Source organism: Rhipicephalus microplus, unplaced genomic scaffold (assembly GCF_043290135.1).
Source record: "Rhipicephalus microplus isolate Deutch F79 unplaced genomic scaffold, USDA_Rmic scaffold_1019, whole genome shotgun sequence".
NCBI lineage: Eukaryota > Metazoa > Arthropoda > Arachnida > Ixodida > Ixodidae > Rhipicephalus > Rhipicephalus microplus.
In genome coordinates this window covers 15,001-22,627 of record NW_027465566.1, presented here as the reverse complement: position 1 = coordinate 22,627, position 7,627 = coordinate 15,001, and the positions used below count along the sequence as shown (strand labels likewise).

At 60.0% G+C, this 7,627-nt stretch overlaps 2 non-coding genes across 2 annotated transcripts; both read left to right on the top strand.

Annotated features, from left to right (window-relative positions):
• Positions 1-2,967: 2,967 nt before the first annotated feature.
• On the top strand, positions 2,968-4,782 carry LOC142796017 (small subunit ribosomal RNA). Its single transcript, XR_012893484.1, has one exon. It is a non-coding gene; the product is annotated as a small subunit ribosomal RNA (ribosomal RNA).
• Positions 4,783-6,501: 1,719 nt separating this feature from the next.
• Positions 6,502-6,654, top strand: LOC142796015 (5.8S ribosomal RNA). The gene has a single exon (XR_012893482.1). It is a non-coding gene; the product is annotated as a 5.8S ribosomal RNA (ribosomal RNA).
• The last annotated feature ends 973 nt before the right edge of the window (positions 6,655-7,627 follow it).

Sequence of the window (7,627 nt, the reverse complement as noted above, 5' to 3'; positions counted from 1 at the left end):
CTCGGGTGACCCAGGTCGCAGTGGGAGCCGCGCACGAAAGCGGCGTCGCGAGACGGCTTCGCGGTCGCTAGTCGCACGAGCTCGGCAACCGCGTCTGCCGGGGCGGAGTTCGGGACGCCGACGGCTAAGTGGGAACCGCCGCTCGGATGTTCGCCGTTTGTGGCCGAGTGAGTGCTGGCACTCCGGCGAAGCCAAACGGGGCCGATTCCGGCACGATATCGGCGTCTTTCTACGTGCTCGCCGGCGACCGTCGCACGAGTACGGCAAAGTGCGTCTGCCGGGGCGGGGTTTGCGACGCGTACGCAATAGTGAGAACCGTCGCTCGGATGTTCGTCGTCTTTCGCCGAGCCAGTGCTGGCAATCCGGCGAAGCCGAACGGAGCCGATTCGGGCACGATATCGGCGTCTTTCCACGTGCTCGCCGGCGACCGTCGCACGAGTACGGTAAACCGCGTCAGCCGGGGCGGAGTTCGGGACGCCGATGCGAAAGTGGGAAGCGCCGCTCGGATCTTCGCCGTTTTTGGAGGAGTCAGTGGCGGCACTCCGGTGAAGCCAAGGTGCGCCAATTCGCGCACGATATCGGCGTCTTTCGACGTGCCCGCCGGCCACCGTCGCACGAGTACGGCAAACCTCGTCTGCCGGGGCGGGGTTTGCGACGCCGACGCAAAAGTGGGAACCGCCGCTCGGATGTTCGCCGTTTTTGGCAGAGTGAGTGCTGGCACTCCGGCGAAGCGAAAGAGCGCGAATGCGCCCACGAAAGTGGCGTGTTTGGACGTGCTTGACGACGACCACCGCAGGAAAACGAAAAACCACGTCAGCCGGGGCGAGCGACCCATGGCGGTCTGGGTGCTTATCGCTGCTATTATAGGGGCACCCCGGCAGACGCAAAAAAAAAAAAAATTTTTTTCGACATTCTTTTTTGCTCGTCGACCTCGGGTGACCCAGGTCGCAGTGGGAGCCGCGCACGAAAGCGGCGTCGCGAGACGGCTTCGCGGTCGCTAGTCGCACGAGCTCGGCAACCGCGTCTGCCGGGGCGGAGTTCGGGACGCCGACGGCTAAGTGGGAACCGCCGCTCGGATGTTCGCCGTTTGTGGCCGAGTGAGTGCTGGCACTCCGGCGAAGCCAAACGGGGCCGATTCCGGCACGATATCGGCGTCTTTCTACGTGCTCGCCGGCGACCGTCGCACGAGTACGGCAAAGTGCGTCTGCCGGGGCGGGGTTTGCGACGCGTACGCAATAGTGAGAACCGTCGCTCGGATGTTCGTCGTCTTTCGCCGAGCCAGTGCTGGCACTCCGGCGAAGCCGAACGGAGCCGATTCGGGCACGATATCGGCGTCTTTCCACGTGCTCGCCGGCGACCGTCGCACGAGTACGGTAAACCGCGTCAGCCGGGGCGGAGTTCGGGACGCCGATGCGAAAGTGGGAAGCGCCGCTCGGATCTTCGCCGTTTTTGGAGGAGTCAGTGGCGGCACTCCGGTGAAGCCAAGGTGCGCCAATTCGCGCACGATATCGGCGTCTTTCGACGTGCCCGCCGGCCACCGTCGCACGAGTACGGCAAACCTCGTCTGCCGGGGCGGGGTTTGCGACGCCGACGCAAAAGTGGGAACCGCCGCTCGGATGTTCGCCGTTTTTGGCAGAGTGAGTGCTGGCACTCCGGCGAAGCGAAAGAGCGTGAATGCGCCCACGAAAGTAGCGTATTTGGACGTGCTTGACGGCGACCGCCGCAGGAGTACGAAAAACCACGTCAGCCGGGGCGAGCGACCCACGGCGGTCTGGGTGCTTATCGCTGCTATTATAGGGGCACCCCGGCAGACGCAGAAAGAAAAAAAAAAATGGGGACATGGCGTGCGTCACCGTGCGGCTTCGCAGCGTTGCCGAAGTCGCCGAGCCCTTCGACTGAGCCGAACGGCGGACAGGGAACGTTGGTCGGCCGTTCTAACCTGTCGGTGCCACGCCGAGACGTCGTTAAGGAAAACCGCGTCGTGGGCCTCTACGACGCCGTCGAGTCGTTGTACGTTTGGTGTCCAGCGTGTCGGCGGCGAGTAGCGGACACGTCGTTCACGACTTCGGTCTTTCGCAGTCGACGCGAACTTGCGGAGAGTCGTGGTGCCTCACGTTTTCGGCAGAAACCGCGGCGGAATTTTCCCGTGCGTGCGCGCACGACCTCGGTGCTGTGCCGTCAGCGTAGTGTTGCACAAACTCGTGGCCTACCCAAGGTGCGGTACGTTTGCGGCCGTATCCTCGGTGGGAATTTCGTGAGTAGGGTCGCAAATTCTACGACCTCGGCGGGTTTGAGAGCGACGTAGACTTGTGGCACGCTCAACATGCCACACGTTTCGGGGCACACCCGCGGTGAAATTTTCTCGAGTACGCTCGTATTAGGGCCCAAGGAGGTCTGGGTACTTATCGCTGCTATTATGTGGGGGTTCTCGTGAGCGGCGTACGCGAAAGCGACCGGGTGTCTGATATGCGGCGGGCTTCGGCCTCGTCAAGCGTGTCCTCGGGTCTGCTCCAGGGGAATCCACGGCAGTCGTCTGCAGCCTCATCCGCTTGATGCGTTAGGGGCTGGTTGTCGGACGGTGCCGTTTTACCACGATATCGAGGTGTGTTCCGTGTCGTCCTCGGGCGATTCAGATGCGAAAGCGCCGAAGACGCGGGCGTGACCCGTCGTCTGGCGGCTTTGCAGTCTCGGCTCCGTTGCTAGTTCCGGCCGGTCCACCGACAGTGCAGCGGGCTTGGGCAACCCGCACGGCGCGACCGAGTCGATGCAACGAAAAAGAGCGAGCATGAACGTGCTTCTTGCCGCACGGCTCCCACTCGTCTTTCGGGAAGGTTGTGCCGTAGCGAGCTCGAACGCCGTCATCTCGGAGTGCAAAATAAGCGTGTTGGGGCGCCTGAAGGTGGCCTCCGCCGCACACAGACTGCGTCCGGCCCGCCGAGGGCGAGGACGGACGCGCAGTCGAACGATTACCTGGTTGATCCTGCCAGTAATCATATGCTTGTCTCAAAGATTAAGCCATGCATGTCTAAGTACATGCCGAAATAAGGCGAAACCGCGAATGGCTCATTAAATCAGTTATGGTTCCTTAGATCGTTTCTTCCTACTTGGATAACTGTGGCAATTCTAGAGCTAATACATGCAGTGAGCCTGGAGCCCTTTGGGTAACGGGTGCTTTTATTAGACCAAGATCGATCGGGTTTCGGCCCGTATTGTGTGGTGACTCTGGATAACTTTGTGCTGATCGCATGGCCACGAGCCGGCGACGTTTCTTTCAAGTGTCTGCCTTATCAACTTTCGATGGTAGGTTACTTGCTTACCATGGTTGTTACGGGTAACGGAGAATCAGGGTTCGATTCCGGAGAGGGAGCCTGAGAAACGGCTACCACATCCAAGGAAGGCAGCAGGCGCGCAAATTACCCACTCCCGGCACGGGGAGGTAGTGACGAAAAATAACAATACGGGACTCTTTTGAGGCCCCGTAATTGAAATGAGTACACTCTAAATCCTTTAACGAGGATCAATTGGAGGGCAAGTCTGGTGCCAGCAGCCGCGGTAATTCCAGCTCCAATAGCGTATACTAAAGCTGCTGCGGTTAAAAAGCTCGTAGTTGGATCTCAGTTCCAGACGAGTAGTGCATCTACCCGATGCGACGGCTCGGACTGAACATCATGCCGGTTCTTTCTTGGTGCACTTCATTGTGTGCCTCGAGATGGCCGGTGCTTTTACTTTGAAAAAATTAGAGTGCTCAACGCAGGCGAGTCGCCTGAATAAACTTGCATGGAATAATAGAACAAGACCTCGTTTCTGTTCTGTTGGTTTTTGGAATACGAGGTAATGATTAAGAGGGACGGACGGGGGCATTCGTATTGCGGCGCTAGAGGTGAAATTCTTGGACCGTCGCAAGACGAACTACTGCGAAAGCATTTGCCAAGAATGTTTTCATTGATCAAGAACGAAAGTCAGAGGTTCGAAGGCGATCAGATACCGCCCTAGTTCTGACCATAAACGATGCCAACCAGCGATCCGCCTGAGTTACTCAAATGACTCGGCGGGCAGCTTCCGGGAAACCAAAGTATTTGGGTTCCGGGGGAAGTATGGTTGCAAAGCTGAAACTTAAAGGAATTGACGGAAGGGCACCACCAGGAGTGGAGCCTGCGGCTTAATTTGACTCAACACGGGAAAACTTACCCGGCCCGGACACTGGGAGGATTGACAGATTGAGAGCTCTTTCTTGATTCGGTGGATGGTGGTGCATGGCCGTTCTTAGTTGGTGGAGCGATTTGTCTGGTTAATTCCGATAACGAACGAGACTCTAGCCTATTAAATAGGTGCGGGGTTCCCAGCACCTTACAACCTTCTTAGAGGGACAAGCGGCTCCTAGCCGCACGAAACAGAGCAATAACAGGTCTGTGATGCCCTTAGATGTCCGGGGCCGCACGCGCGCTACACTGAAGGAAGCAGCGTGTCTTTATCCCTGTCTGAAAAGACTGGGTAACCCGTGGAACTTCTTTCGTGATTGGGATAGGGGCTTGCAATTGTTCCCCTTGAACGAGGAATTCCCAGTAAGCGCGAGTCATAAGCTCGCGTTGATTACGTCCCTGCCCTTTGTACACACCGCCCGTCGCTACTACCGATTGAATGATTTAGTGAGGTCTTCGGACCGATGTCCGGCGCGGCCTTTCGGTTGCGCCGGTCTGTTGGAAAGATGACCAAACTTGATCATTTAGAGGAAGTAAAAGTCGTAACAAGGTTTCCGTAGGTGAACCTGCGGAAGGATCATTAACGGATTGTGAAGGGTGAGCGCCTCAGCTGCGTCTGCGCCCGACACTTTCTGCCGCTGACCCCGTTTGGACGCGGGGTCGGCTTTTCCCCACGGGGCTGCCTGAATGTGGAGCGGCACCCCGTGACAAATTGTTGCGCCCAGCGGACGCCAACACCGCGACCTTGGACGGTCGGCCAGGTGGCGGACGCGGGTACAAACGGCGCAACGCACTCATAGGTCGGCTTTCGACCCGCCACTGCACCGTGGCTCGAAGCGCTCGAAATGCGCGACCCGACCGCTGCGGGACCGCCTAGTACTGTAAACAGGAGCGGCGGAGCGCGAACGGCGAGTCGTGGTTACGTCGGTAGAAGGCGAGGCTGCGCGTTCCCGAAACGCCAGCCGAGTGCCCTCCCGACCGTTCGAGCGTGCAAGAACGAGACCCGACAATCGCGCGGCGACTGCCAAGTACGAGAGGAACGGCACAAGCGTCGGCGGTCGGTCAAGGAACTGGCGATGTGACGGGTCCGCTGTGCACCAGTGCATACCGTCCCGCCGTCCGCGGCAAGCGCCTCCGCGTCCTCGGGTGACGGAGGCTGCCGGTCGGTTCTTGCAGGCGAGGGATCTCGCTGGCACCGGTTCGCGTTGACGCGCGGCCGGTCATGGCACGGCGATGCGACGGCCGAGGTGCGCAGTACTCGATGGAGGAACCGCACGCTCCGATGACCGTCCCGCCCTCCGCGGCGTATGCGTACCGACCGTAATGGTTGCAGCAGCGCCGGCCGGCTTTTGAATTCGCCACACGAAACACGGTGCGAGATCGCGGTTAGGGGAGCGTCGACGTTGCCAGGCGTTTTGCTTGCTGCCGAGGGAAAGGCGGCACGGCCACGTCGCGCTCGTCGCGATTAGCGGGTCTGCGCGCTTTGGGAAGGTGCCGCAACGACTTGCCGAAAGAGGAAGCACGGAAGAACGAGGGACTTGGACGTCCCGACAATTGAACGCACTTGCGGCCAGGCCCTTGCTGGCTTCGTTCTTCCGCCTCGAGTAGGCTCGTACGCGGCTCCGGCGCCGAAAGTGGTCCTTGGCACCGACTTCGGTGGACGTGGGAAGTGCCGCGCAAGTACGGCGCGCCTGGCTCCACCTGTTGGCTAAAGTAGGCAGCCGGATCGGCATTTTGGTGTGCGGTGGCAAACCGTGGATGCGAAAAAAGCTTGTGCGATTTCGTGGAACAAAAAGCGGGGGTCCCCCTTTTTATGCGGAGGAGACCGACCCGCCCGCCGTGGTGAACCGCGACGCCACGGTAAAAACGGGAGAGGCTTGTCGATGGGACCGTGCATCCCGCGCTCCACGGAGGCCGGGAGGCGGCCGCCCGAGGAAATGTGTAGCCGTCGAGGCCCGCATCTGCGTGCACTCTTATCCAAATGGGTGTACCGCAGGCATTTTCTGGTTAGGCGGGCCAATGAGAGCGAGCACACAACGATACCTACGGGTCCGGCTTGGAGAACCGGCTTCGACGCCTCCCGAGTATTTATAGAGGGGTGGACCACGAAAGCACTCGCAAGTAGCGGAAGCGAAACGCCGTCCGAAACACACCGTTTGCTCGATTTGCGGCAGCCGAAAAAGGCGCGGCAGAGTTTTGGAGTCCAAGCGTGCGCTGAAAAGCGCCCTTCTTGGCCACTGTTTGGCCGAGTGCCAGAAACGTTTGGTTTTGACTGTACGGAATTGAACAAACACTTTTTCACGACTCTAAGCGGTGGATCACTCGGTTCTCGGGTCGATGAAGAACGCAGCCAGCTGCGAGACTTGGTGTGAATTGCAGGACACACTGAGCACTGATTCTTTGAACGCACATTGCGGCCTTGGGTCTTCCCTTGGCTTCGTCTGTCTGAGGGTCGGATCACATATCAAGAGAGCCTTCGGCGCACAAGGGAACGTGAGCCGTCGACTCGTTTTGACCGCGTCGGCAACACGGACAGCACGCTGAACACCTCACAGCGAGCGCCAACAGCGGCCACTCAAGGGCGAGACGGTGGCGACCGTCGTGCCAGAGCCCAACCGAAACGGGGGCGACCGACTGCATTGAGGATGTGGCACCTCGTTGAGACCGCCGCAGGACTTCGAGTCGGAAGGAAGCCTGCAGGGAAAGTGCGGTCGAGGTTGCGTACTCCTCTCTGCGACCGGGCGCGCAAGAGCTGCGAGAGCCACGGACGCGCAACTTTAACGCACGGTAAACACGAGGAGCGAAAGCCGGCCAGCAAAGCTTCTCCAGCCGTGCGCAAAGTGCGCGAGATCGCAGCCTTGCGTTGCGCTTGTTGCCCTCGAAGTAAGCAGGGTGTCCCGTAGACCGGGCGCTCGAACACGCTGCGGGGCCGTGCCTCCTCCAGGCTTTGCCGCGCGAACAGGGAACGTTCGCGCGCAAAGCGCAGGGAGGTGAGGAGGCTGCGCCCGACGTTTGCGGTTCGCTGCGTACGCGGTTGATGCGGAGAGCACGGCGCGACGACTTGCCGCGAAGCGGAAAAAGTCTCCCGCACGAGTTGGCGAAACGTTGGCGAAGCTTAAGGCGTTCTCGTCGTAGTCCGCCGTCGGTCTAAGTGCTTCGCAGTTCCCGTCCCGTTCAAAAAACTGGGCCACTCCAGTTGGGGCGGGGGCGACGCTACACGAGACGATGCCTCTCGCCAGGCTGCGTGGCTGCCCTTGCGGCGGCGGCGACTGGCCTCGGCGGTGTTTGGGCTTTCGACACGGTCGTTTATCACGCAACTGCTCGGACGACGCACGCGCGCAGCGGAATGCCGCTTGCCAGCCTTGTGAAGATGTGACCCTGTACAGGGTTGCGGGCGCACTTGGTAGGGCGTCGTACTCGGTTCGCGA